The sequence below is a fragment of the Pristis pectinata genome, chromosome 32, assembly GCF_009764475.1.
Source record: "Pristis pectinata isolate sPriPec2 chromosome 32, sPriPec2.1.pri, whole genome shotgun sequence".
Lineage (NCBI taxonomy): Eukaryota > Metazoa > Chordata > Chondrichthyes > Rhinopristiformes > Pristidae > Pristis > Pristis pectinata.
This window is the reverse complement of record NC_067436.1, coordinates 657,300-670,958: the sequence shown is the minus strand read 5'-3', so window position 1 is coordinate 670,958 and position 13,659 is coordinate 657,300. Positions and strand designations below refer to the sequence as shown.

Genomic DNA, 13,659 nt, shown 5'->3' with positions numbered 1-13,659 from the left:
ACCTCTCAACATATCGCGCAACCTCCGTTCCTCCAATTCGATAAAACGATAATACAATGAAAACAGACTCAGAAACCACCTAAGTCACAGGCACCAATGTCACACTGTGGAACCGAAGGACGTGGTGGAGAAAAGGTCATAGACTGTCCTTACCAAAATCGCCTGCATTATGAGTCCGCTGGGAGAAAAACACTCCGTGGTTTTTCTGGCTCCATTTCATCCACTGAAACGGCTTTTGTTCAGTGGCTTGAAATTAATTGACCTTGACTGAAAAGGCCACATTTACAAATGAAGAAAACGTGTGTCAGAAGTGGGATTCGAACCCACGCCTCCAGCTAGAGACCACATCGCTCGCTTTATAACGGAAGGATTTCACTCCTTAAGTCTGGCACCTTAAACCACTCGGCCATCCTAACATCCATGCCCAACCCTACTGACATCAGAAACAAACGCTCAATGCTCTCGACAAGTCTCATTGTTATTTTTCCACCACAAATAGGGCCAGTAAAGGTCCCTTCCACCAATTACTTCCTGAAACCTGCGACACTTAAATTTGTGCCGCTGTAAAAGGAGAGAATGCCAATACTGTCAGTCAGTAACCGTTGATTTGTTCACCTGTCAAGAGATTCTGCAAGACTTTTAACAAGCTATCTGCTGGAGGTAAGTTAAATGTTTTTTGTTGCACACAAAGAGCCGCGTGCTATGTACTCACTCGTCAATACCAAGCAACGTTGGGGTTTACAGATGTCAACCTGTTTTTCTGGCGTGTATTAGTGTCTTTCGACTCGGCTGAAAGTTTCATATAATTAGCCGCTGGTCCAATCCACTTCTCGCATGGTTTTGAGTTCTATTTGCATCGTTGATGCATTGAAATATTCAGCCGCTCGCACCGAACAGGCCGTATTGTGCACGTGGTGAGATCACGCTGACAGCTGACTACGGGCTCTTCTCCAGAAATCTGCTGGCTGTGATCCTTTGAAGTGAGCGCCTTCTAGAAGACGAGACTGCGCCGTAAGGGGAAACGCCAGAGGGTCATTACTGATAAGATAAGATTTCTTTCTCAGACGCATGTCCATCGAAACACACAGTGAAATGCAGCTTTTGAGTAGAATGTTCTGGGGGCAGGCTGCAAGTGTCGGCTCGCTTGCGGCTCCAACAGCTCCTCACTCGTACGTCTTTGGAATGATGGAGGAAACCGGAGCACCCGGAGGAAACCAGGTAGACACGGGAAGAACGTCCTGACAGACGGTGGCCGGAATTGAACTCCGGTCGCTGGTTCTATTAAAACGTTACGCTGACCGTGACGCCAACGTGCTGCCCTTCCATTTGAAATATCCTCATGCCGTCATGTAAGAACGAAACCTCTTCCTTCCAAACGCTAGCGGACGAACGAAATGCACACTGACCTTGCTGAATCTTGCAATTCATGGCGGTAGATCAGAGGAACCGTATTGTCCCTTCAGAAGCCACTATTTTCTTGGAAGCTTTTGGTGATTTGGCATGTCACCAAATACTCTTAAAACATCCACAAATGCACTGCTAGAAATATCCTGACTGGTTACGTCATGGGCTTTAAAATTCGGATTAATTAAACATCTTTCAGTTAGGCAGACAAATGTTTTATCTGAATCATGTGCAAAACATTCTTGAAAAAATTAGGTAAAAAACCACTGAAGCCACATATGCTCGAAATCTGAATAAAACACAAACAAAAAATGCCCTGAACTCCTCCGTTAAGATAGCACCGGTGGAAAGAGAAGCAGTATAACCTTTCAGGTAGAATACAGTTTGTCAGAGCCCGTATATCGCAGCAAGCGTTTTGAAGCTGTTGTCAGGGTGAATGGGAACGGTGGGAAGACTCACTCTCCTCACAACCTGCCGGAGAATGAAAATGGCCATTTCCGGACTGGAGACATCCTGGTGGGAGACCACCGTGACAAACTCTGCACGGCAGAACCTGCAACACCCACAGTAAGTACTAAATGTAGGAGAACCTGGCGGCTGTGGGAGGAAGCAGAAGCTGGGGGAAGGTTTCTAAACATTTACATCGGCGTCGGACAGCGACTTTCAGGCGAATGTGTTCACCACCGAAACTGACGTTCGTGCTGACGATGTCACAAATGAGCCAATCAAAGCAGCGACTCACTCAAGGAATATTCGCAAACTACTCGAGTTTGGAGTCACACAGGAGAGCGGCGATTGGAATCAGAGCCCGGAAATTATATATGTCCGCCACCCTGTGAAAACAGAGTGGGTGTGGTGGGTTGTATTAAATCCCACACCACTGAATCGAAAAAAAAGATTAAAATGAAGAGACTAGAGATCGCTGATGCTGGAATCGGGAGCTACAAACAAACGCTGACGGACCTCAACGAGTCAGGCAGCATCTATGGAGGAAAATCAACATCCGACCATTCAAAGGAAGGTTCTCGACCTGAAACGTCGACTGTCCATTTCCCTCCACAGATGCTCCAGGAATTGTGTTTTTTGTTCAAGACTAAAATGAGTTTGACTGTCAGGCCCTTTCAGTCCGTGATCGGTGGTTGGACTTTGTCAATAAGGAGGGAGTTCTCGGCGGGATACCTGCGCCATTCAGGCTAAGAACGACACCTCTCCCTGTCTCATCGACATAAACACGATTATTGACGGACTCTGGTTTGTTCCACTCGTGGGGTCATTGAGTCAAAGGCAGATACTGCTCGGAAACTTTCCTTTGGCCTAAGGACTCCTCCTCGACCATCAACCACCCAGTTCCATGTTCATTTCTCCCATATTTTCTTCTTCCAACTTTCTCTTCAGCTCCTCCCAGATTCTACCAGCCACCAATGCGCCAGCGACAGCAGAAGGAAACACACACGTTCTATGGCGAACGTGCAAACTCCACTATGCTACCCAATGTGAATTCTTCTGTAAATCCGTCACATTTTGCAACTCGGTGACGCAACTGCAGCCGTCTTACTCCGGATGAGAAGGTTGTATGTTCGAAGCACGCCAGATCATACGATCTTTATTTTCGTATGTTCAACACAGAATGTGCTGGGAGGCCGCGCATGGAATTCCGTCCACTTTCACCTTCAGGGGCACAACACGTTGTGCATGACGTCTCTGGCATTTGATATGCTTCGGGTTGCCGCCAAATTTCAGGTTTCAATCACTGCGGGAAATCCATTGTTCCTAAACTGATCGAAGTTTCGCGCCTTCTGGAAGAACATTGAACATTTTGAAAAGCAAATCAGGAAATGTGAAATGAAAACAGAAAATGCGGCAACATTCGGCACATCTGGCAGTGAGAGGAGAGAGAGACAGATGCATCGTCCCAGTATTTTCTGATCTAATATTAACAATAATCATCAAAGCCATCATCAGTTGTAGTTGCGGTAGTAGGCAGAGGCTCATAGAGTTATACAGCACGGAAACCGGCCCTTCGGCCCAACTGGTCTATGCTGACCAAGCATCCCATCTTAATTGGTCCCATTTGCCCTCGTTTGGCCCATGTCCCTCTGAACTTTTCCTATCCATGCACCTGTCCAACGTCTTTTAAATATTGTTAATGTACTTGCCTTAACCACTTCCTCTCGTAGCTTGTTCCATATATTGACCATCCTCTCCGTGGAAATGTTTCCCCTCAGTTTCCTATTAAATGTCTCCCTTCTAACCAGAGTTCTTGATCACCCAACCCTCGGCAAAACCACTGCGCATTCACCCTCCCTCTGCACCTTATATTTATGTATAGCTCTCTAAGATGACCCTTCATTCTCCTGCGCTCCAATGAAAATTATCCCAACGAGCTAAAGCTCTCTCCATAACTCTATCCCTCGTGTCGCGGCACATATTCTTATATCTCCTCTGCTTTCTTGCCATCTTAATTGCATATTTCCTATAGAGGCTGACAAAAACTGATCACAATATTCCAAATATGACCTCACCAACGTCTTCTACAAGTGCAACATGACGTCCCAGCTTCTGTGCTCAATGCCATGACTGACGAAGGCCAACTTGCCAAACGCCGTCTTCAGCAGCCTGTCTACCTTCGACCCGTTCATGTCAACATATACTTGAGCTCCTTGGTCTCTCTGTTCTACAACACTCCTCAGGGCCCGAGCGTTCGCTGTGAATGCCCTGCTCTCATTTCTTTTCCGAAAATACAACACCCCGCACTTATCCAAAATAAGATCGATTTGCAATTCCAGAGATTACCCTTCCGATCAATATCCCCCTGATAATCCTTATAACCATATTCACTCTGAACGACATCATCTATTTTAGTGTCGCCTGCAAACTTATCATCCATGTCTTGTGCATTCTCATCTAGATCATTCAGATTGATGACAAACAGCAACAGCCGAGCACGAACCGTGGGGAACAACAGTAGTCGCAGTCCTCCAGTCCGAAAATCACGCTTTCACCATCACCTTCTGCTTCCCACCATCAAGAGAATTCTGTTTCTAACGCGCTAGCGCTTCCTGGATTGCATACGATACAAGTTTCCACAGCAGACTATCACGCGGAAGATTATCAAAAGCCTCACTGAAGTCCATATAGACCACGTCTACCGGCCTGCCTTCAGCGACCGTCTTGGTTACTTCTTTAAAAACCTCAATCAAATTCGTGAGACATGATAACCCGCGAACAAAGCGGTGCTGACTATCCCTAATCTACCCCTCATTTTTCAAATGCTTTTATCTCTTACACTTCAGAATCTCCTTTGGTAACTTACCTCCTGCAGATGTTGTGGGTACTGCTCTACAGTTTCCAGGTTTTTATTTGCAACCCTTCTTGAACAAAGGGACAACAAAGGTCACCCTCCAGTCTTCCGGTACTTCACCCGTCGATAAAGCTGATGCACTTATCTCAGCCAGGGATCCGCATTTTCTTCTCCAACTTCCCATAGTAGTTTTGGATATACCTGATAAAGCCCTTGGAGAATTATTTACCTTTGTACACTTTAAGACATCCCCTATCTCCTCTGCTTCAATGCGGCCTCTCCCCAAGACATCCCCGTTAACTGTAACAAGTTCCGAAGTCTTGATGCATTTCTCCAGGGTTAAATAAAAGGAGATTTTTTTTTCATCAAGGACCTTGCCCACCGCCTGAGGCTGCACACCAAGGTGTCCCCGTTGATCTCCGTGGCGACCCTATACTCTCTCCAGTTACATATTCCCCAAAAATATATTCATATAATCTCTTTGGATTCTCCTTAAGGTTCTTTGCTGAAGCTATTCCTTTTCCCACTTTTTCCCTTCTTATTTCCTTTTTGAATTCACTCCTGCATCCTCTGTACTTTTCCAGGTGTTCACTTGATCACAGCTGCTTGCACCTGCGCCATGCCTCGTTTTAACTGAACATCGCCTCCATATCCCTTGTCATACAGTGCCCCCTGTTATTGCCATCCTTGCCCTTCACTCTCCCAGGAACATGCAGATATTAAACTCTCAATATCGCACTTTTAGAAGCTTTCCACTTGGCACGCGTCGCTTTACCTGCATACAAACTGCTCCAACCAATTTGTGCACGTTCACGTCCAATACCTTCAAAATTTGCCTTGCCGCAATTTACAAATTTCACTTGTGGACAAGATCTGTCCCTTTCCATAACTAGTTTGAAGCTGAAAGAAATATAGTCGCTAGTCACACAGTGTTCCCTCACCGACTGCTCAGTCATTTTCCCGGCCCTATTTCCCAAGATTAAGCCTTCAATATATTTCCTGAGGAAACTTCCTTGAACACACTTAACAAATTCCACCCCGTCCAATCCCTTAGCATCATGGCAGTCGCAGTCGATATAAGAAAAGTTAAAATCCCCGACTGTGACAACCTAGTTTTTCCTGCAACCTTCGCAAACTACCTGCTAATTTGTTACTTTAATTCCTGTTGACTATAAGGGAGCCTATAGTACAATCATTGAACTAAGTATGTTCATATCCAGATTTCCTCAACGATTAGTTACTTCTTCGTTGATCATCTCCTTTTGCAACTTCCCAACAATGATGTAAACTGAATGGCTTCCCACATTTCCAGCCTTTCCTTTCCGGCGGGCGACCTGCAACTCTCAGGCACATAATCCAACCGGAAATCTTCAACGTATTTACTTAGGCTTCTTTGGCATGGGATATGGAGAAACGGGGTGGGGAAAGTAGTTTGAGTGGAGACATAAAAAGAGAATTTTGTATGAATTGGGGAAAAGCTGGAGGGCGGATTGACCTCCTCCAGTCCTAACACACTCGTGTTTCGCAGGGAAAGTTTATGCTTGCTCCCGACAGAAGGACTCTCACCGTTGTCATCAGAGATGGGCAGAATGAGTACGTGTTGGCCAGTGGGGGTAAGTGTTCACATATCTAAGACACTGAAACAGTTGCAGATTGAATCAGCAATCGTTTAATGTGATATCTGAGTCCTCGTTGGAAGGGGTTTTTCAGTTCACTTATTATTTGAAACCATGGAAGATCCAACACCAACAGCCGGCTTTGCTTCATTTGACTGAATGCTGTTCTTTGCGTTGGGTCTCTTTCCCGAGCCGCGGGATCTGAGTGGTGAATTTAGTCCCAGAATACTCTCCGGGAAGGACCTCCGGGTTTTTGTATTTTGCATTTTGAGACCAGCCCTCCTCTCCTGGCGGACTCAAAGCTCGACAATCTAATTCATAAAACACTATTGTAGGATATCAGGGGACTACGACATGAATGTGTTCTCTTGTTCTCCGTGCCGCAGAGATAATTGTACTGCAACATTGGCGAGAAGCTGCTAGAACCCGGAATAAGCACACAATTAAACACCGGGTGATAGGAAAGGAATGAAGGGACTTTGGTAGATGCAGCAAAGTGTTGCTGAGATAAAAGTCCAGCTGAAAGACGAGAAGGGACAATTGACCCAATCTTGCTTCTATTTTACTTGTTCAAGTTTTATTTATGCTGCATCAATTCGTGCGCTGTCTGAGCTGGAACCGATTTCATGGGTTTGTTTTGTGCGAGAGAGTCATTGTGTCTCGAATTACCATGTGAATGGAAACTACCAGATTCTTGGGGGTGCAGACAGGTGATCCAGTCTACTTCTGTACAAGGTGGGTTAACAGTAGATATCTACGAATGAAGTCAGCCAACAATAATCTCCACACTCCATTTTTATAATGTTTACCTTCCGTCAAAAATTGATGCGTGCGATTATTATCTGCTTATATACGAAAAAAAATGTTGTTATGTGGAGCAATGGGAGTGAGTTGCAATGAAATTCCTCTGACACTACAACGCTCATGCACACTCACAAGGCGGAGTAGTTCAAGAATATCCCGGAAGTGGAATATCTTGCACATCAAAAACGTTCCAATCCTTCTGTCTGAATGAAAAGAATGCAAGTGAGGGAACGTTTGACGAAAATATCATTATTTCCCATCCTAAATTTAAAAAAAAGTTGAGAAACAGAATGTGAACTCCAGTCTGGGTGACAGAGTTGATATGAAGGTTTCAGTTATTTTCTGCTTCCAACTTTTTCTTGTCCATTCAGGCGGAGTGGTGTTTCGTCGTCATTCAGTGTAGTTTTAGAACTACAGATTCGGGTCGAAGTGCAACAGTGGGCACTGAAAGCACAAGAATTGTGTTCAGTGACGGACACACTGCTCGAGACCTGCTCTATATAAGACACAATTCTTAACCACGGCTCTGAGCAACCTTCTGACTGAGGCAATTGATAGTTAAACCCGCCTTCACATTGGAGTTCAGGAAATTTGAAGCTAAAATTATTTCCTTCGATCGTTCTGAATTAAAACAAATTGGGAAACTAACGGGTTAATTCTGGAACGGCTTCTGAATCTTTCCAGTAGTAATGTGTTGTATTTCGTAGGGTTACGCACCTGGACCTTGGGATCATTATAGCCATCCCATTGATGATATACATGAGGTAAACCGTGAGGTGCTTCAGGTTACAACAGAGAAGAGGAGGTTCTGTCTCCTTTAGATAGACAGCTGACTCACAAGTAGTTTCAGACCTTCAACTGCTCACCCTATCGAACTGGTCGAGAGTGTGACTGCATTGTGTCTGTCAGCGGGAAGGGTCCAGGCAGAGAATGTGAACTTTCTGACTTTGCAGCTGCGTGGGAAACACCGCTCTGTCTCCGAGTTCCCCATCCTCTGTCACACAACCATTATTCATGTCGAAACGCTTCAAAGGAGGTGATTCCCATTCGAATGTTTGACTCCTTCTAACTTTTTTCAATGGTACCACAAATATTCTTCCTTATTATTTAACCGGACATTTTGAAAGGGACAGCGTGGCCTTATGGATAAGGCACCTGACGTCGGTGTTGGATGCGATGTTATCAGAAGCTTGCAGTTTGGAGTCCCGTAACAGTCGTTCTATCAACCTGAATGGCGGTTCTGCATCCATTCTGTCACTCTCGGCTTTCACTCTCTCCCCTCATCTCTCCAATGTTTTTGAAACATAGAGAAACACGAGTCGGCAGATTTGGGGATCTGTGTCAAGAAAAGTAAGAACTACTGGAGGATCTCGGCGACTCAGGCAGCATCTGTGAAGGCAAATTGTCAGTCGACATTTACTGCCGACACCCTGCATCAATTCTGAGAATACAAAGGGAAGCTATCAGATATAAAGAGGTAGAATGGCGGGGATAGACGGGGGGTGACAGGCGGAAAGTGATGAGGTACAAAGACTGGGACTTGTTATGGAGCTTAGCCTTGTCCTGAAGGCGGGAGATTAAAACATGAGGGGCATAATGGTGTATGGTCACAGTCATTTTTTCCCCAGTTTAGAGGCTTTAACTACAGGGCATAGGTTTAATGTGAGAGGGAAAATAAAGGAGAAAGGCAACGTTCAAACAGAAGGAGGTGAGTGAATGCAACGTGCTGTCAGAGAAAGGACAGCGATCGGTACAATTACAGCTTTCAGAAGACATTTAAAAAGGTATATGGAGAGGAAAGGTTCGGAGGGAGGTTACCCAAACGCAGGAACATATGAATTGCTCAGGTCGGCAAGTTGGTCGACATGGACGAGTTGGGTTTTAGGAACCGTTTCTGTGCTGTGTAACTCTGCGGCTCAGAGAAAAAAGGGATTTAGACAGATGGAGTCGGGCGGCGGAGGAAAGGTAGAGCAGAATCTGGAAGGTGATAGGTGGAAACAGATATAGTCCGATAATGAACAGATTTTTGGGAGGAGAATGGAAGAGGAAGAAAATGGAGAATAAACCTAGGTTGATAAGTGTGTGGTTAATGGACAAACGGAACCAGGTGCAGAGTGTAACAGATCTAGGTAAAGGGGGAAATGGAAAAGGTGAAGAAAGGGAGTGAAAATATCGGTGGATCGGTAGGAGCGGGCAAGGAATACTGGAGCGTAGCTTACCTGAATCTGGGTTGCCGGCGATCCAGGTGCAATATGAGGTGTTTCTAGTTTGCGCTTAAGCTGACGATGGCAGTGTAGATGGTCGATGTGTGGAAAGGGGTGAGAGAGAGTTGATTTGACAGACAGCTGGAAACGCAAGGTATCCGTTGAGGACAGAAGGCCGGTGCTTCGTAAAATGGTCGCAGAGACTCCGCTTGATCTCCCCCCTGTCGAGGGAGTCAGATCGAGAGCACCCAATAAAATCGAGGAGATTGGAGCGGATGACGGTGAAACATCACTCTGATACTGATTTTTCTTGTAGTACCATTCACTGTAAAGGTCCCTGATGGTGGTGAAGGAGGTGGTGTGTGGACAAATGTTACATCTTCTCGATTACCGTGGAAAGTGCCAGAGGACGGGGAGTGGTGGGTGGGTGGGGGGGGCAATAAGCGGACCAGTGAGTCATGAGTTAATGGTCCCCGTGCAAATCAGAAGCAATGGGAGAGGGGGAGATGCGACGTGATATGGGATCCTGTTGATTGATTAATGTCAAATGTAATCATGCTTGGAGTATAATAATCTTACGGATTTGTGGTTGGTCACCTTGGAACTGTGAGCATGAGTTACGTCCTTGTATGTGCTCGAATAAAGTGGTGAACAAAGGAACGCGCTTTCAGACTTATGGTGCGAAGTTTGACTGAACGTGAACCACATCACTTAACGAGTGATATTTAAAAAAATGTCTGCGTAAATGTTCTTTCTCGGTCGGATTAAATGGGAATTTAGTGAATCACTGCTTGCTGCCAGGACAACCAGATGGCAGTGCCACGTGATAGGGAAGGTAGGAATAGAAGGAGATGGCAAATAAATGCGTGGCTGAGAAGTTGGTACAGGAGGGAGGGTTTTAGATTTTTCTGTTATTCGGATCTCTTCTGGGGAAAGTGGGACCTGTGCAGAGAGGACGGTTTACACCCGAACCTGAGGGAGGCCAATATCCTTGCAGCCAGGATTGCTCCAGCGGTTCTGGAGGGTTTAAACTAGTTTGCGAGGGGGAAAGGAACAGGAGGAGTAGGTCAGAGGAAGAAGGAGATGGGTAAAAGTCAGATCTAACAGGTAGAGAGGCTTTGAAGAAGGAGAAGCGGAGTACAGGCCATGAAAGTAGTAAGGCGGAAGGGCTAAAGTGCATTTACTTAAATGCAGGAAGCATCAGGAATAAGGGAGATGAACTGAGAGCTTGGATAAGTACATGGGACGACGATATTGTGGTTATCACAGAGACATGGCTGACATCAGGGCAGCAACGGATATTGAATATTCATGGTTTTCAGTGATTTAAAAGGGAAGAGAAGTGGGGAGAAGAGGAGGAGGGGTGGCGGTATTGGTCACGGGCACTATTACTGCGGCAGAAAGGGTGGATACTGCAGAAGGATCCTCTCTAGAGTCAACATTGGTTGAAGTTAGGAACAAGGAAGAAGCAGTTACTCTACTTGGAATATTCTATAGGTCCCCTGGTTGCAGTCGGGATACTGAAGAGCAGATTGGGAGGCAGAGTTTGGAAAGATGCGAAAATAACAGGGTTATTACAGTGGGAGACGTCATCTTCCCAAATACTGATTGATACCTGCTTAGTGCTAAAGGTTTAGACGTGGCGGAGTTGGTTAAGTGTGTACAGGACGGATTCCTGTCACAGAAAGTTGAAAGGCGGACCAGAGGGAATGCCATATTAGATCTGGTTTTCGGTAATGAACCGGATCAAGTGACAGATCTATGGGTGGGTGAGCATTTGTGGGACAGTGACCACTGCTCCATAACCTTTAGAATTGCCATGGATAGGGATAGGGACAAAGAGGACCGAAAGGTATTTAATTGGAGAAAGGCGAATTACGGGGTTAGAAAGCGAGAACTAGAAAATGTATATTGGGGTGACATTTTTGAGCGGAAATGTACTATTGAGATGTGGTCGATATTCATAGATGTCTTTCAGGATGTTAGGGATAAACTTGTCCCGGTGAGGCAGAGAAGGAATGGCAGGGTGAAGGAACCATGGGTGACCAGAGAGGTGGAAAAACTAGTTAGGAAGAAGAAGGCAGCATACATTAGGTATAAGCAGCAAGGATCAGACAGGTCTCGTGAGGAATATAGAGTAGCAAGAAGGGAACTTAAGAAAGGGCTGAGGAGAGTGAGAAGGGGACATGAAAAGGCTTTGGCGAGTATGGTTAAGGAGAATCGCAAGGCTTTTTACTCGTACGTGAAGAGCAGAAGAATAGCTAGAGTAAAAGTAGGTCCGATTAAAGACAAAGGTTGGAAGATGTGTCTGGAAGCTGTGGAAGTGGGTGAGGTTCTCAATGAATACTGAGAACAGAGATGGCAAGGGTAATGTTCTAGAGTATGTAGATATCAAGAGAGAGGATGTGTTGGAGCTGTTAGAAAATATTAGGACAGAGAAGTGCCCGTGGCCTGACGGAATATTCCCCAGGCTGTTTCGTGAGGCGAGGAAGGAGATTGCTGAACCATTGGCTAGGATCTTTGAGTCCTCGTGTTCCATGGGGATGGTACCAGATGATTGGAGGGTGGCGAATATTTTCCCCTTATTCAAAAAATGGTATCAGGGATAGTCCAGCGAATTACAAACCAGTGAGCCTTTCGTCTGTGGTGGCCAGGCTGTTGGAAAGGTTTCTTAGAGATAGAATCCATGAGCTTTTAGAGAATCATGGACTGATTAGGGACAGCCAGCATGGATTTGTGAAGGGAAGATCTTGCCTCACCAGCCTGATAGGGTTCTTTGAGGTGGTGACCAGAAACATTGATGAGGATAGTGCAATTGATGTGGTCTACGTGGACTTTAGTAAGGCGCTTGACAAGGTTCCGCATGGAAGGCTTCTTCAGAAGGTCAGAGGCCAAGTGATCCAGGGAGGCTTGGCCATGTGGATTGAGAATGGCTTGCCTTTAGAAAGCGGGTTGTTGTGGTGGAGGGAGTGCATTCGGATTGGAGGGCTGTGACTAGTGGTGTCCCACAGGGATTGGTTCTGGGTCCTCTACTTTTTGTGATATTTATTAACGACTTAGACGAGGGAGTGGAAGGGTGGGTTAGCAAGTTTGCAGATGACGGAAAGATCGGAGGTGCTGTGGATAGTGTGGAGGGCTGTCGAAGCTTTCAGAGGGATATTGATAGGATGCAGAGCTGGACTGACAAGTGGCAGATGGAGTGTAAGGTGGTACACTTTGGAAGGACAAACTCCGAGACGTAATACAAGGTAAATTGCAGGATTCTAGGCAGTGTAGCGGAAGAGAGGGATCTTGGGGTTCATATCTACCGATCACGGACAGTCACCACACAGATGGTTAGCGTAGTTATGAAAGCTTGTGGGATGTTAGCTTTCATAAGTCGTGGGATCGAGTTTAACAGCCGCGAAGTAATGATGCAGCTTTACAAATCTCTGGTTTGACCACACTTAGAGTACTGTGTCTAGTTCTGATCACCTCGTTATAGGAAGGATGTGGAGGCGTTGGAAATAGTGCAGAGGAAATTTACCAGGATGCTGCCTGGACTAGAGAGTATGGATTATGAGGAGAGACTAAAAGGAGCTAGGGCTTTACTCATTGGAAAGGAGGATGAGGGAAGAAATGAAATATGCATACAAAATATTAAGAGGAATAGATACAGTAGACAGCCAGCGCATCTTTTCCAGGGCACCAATGCTCAATACAAGAGGGCATGGCTTTAAGGTAATGGGTGAGAAGTTCAAGGGAGACGTCAATGGGAGCTATTTTCACCCAGAAAGTGGTTGGTGCATGGAATGCGCTGCCGGGGGTGGTTGTGGAGGCTGATACGTTGGTCAAATTCAAGAGATTGTTAGAAAAGCATATGGAGGAATTTAAGATTGAGTGATATATGGGAAGAAGGGGTTAGATTGTCTTAGCAGTGGTTTGAAGTTCGGCACCACATGGTGGACCTAACGGCCTGTATTGTGCTGTATTATTCTATGGTTCTATGTCTCTGTGTAATGAAATGTCGGCCCACTGATCAGTGGGTCTTTGCACTGCTTCACAACGCTAGAGACCCGTATTGAATCCTGACCTCCGGCACTCGATTCCCACTGTCCTTTTGACCATCTGGGGCCCACGGAGGTTTCCTACCAGGTCCCTAATGAGTGCGGTTTTGTTGGGTAATTGGACGATGTAAATCGTCCCGAGAAGGACAGTAAGGGAGAGTATTTGGGAGGAGTTAGTGTGGATGTGGGGATTAGAAAACATGGCCTGATATGAGATTAATGGAAATGGGAGGCTGATGGAGAGCGCGGGCTCGGTGGACCGAAAGGACTGCATCGTGCTGGAT

General features: G+C 45.8%; 1 non-coding gene across 1 annotated transcript; it reads right to left on the bottom strand.

The window, feature by feature from the left end:
* Nucleotides 1-302: 302 nt before the first annotated feature.
* Nucleotides 303-416, bottom strand: trnal-uaa (transfer RNA leucine (anticodon UAA)). The gene is made up of 2 exons: nucleotides 379-416; nucleotides 303-337 (listed from the first exon to the last, which is right to left on the bottom strand). It is a non-coding gene; the product is annotated as a tRNA-Leu (tRNA).
* Between the last annotated feature and the right edge of the window lie 13,243 nt (nucleotides 417-13,659).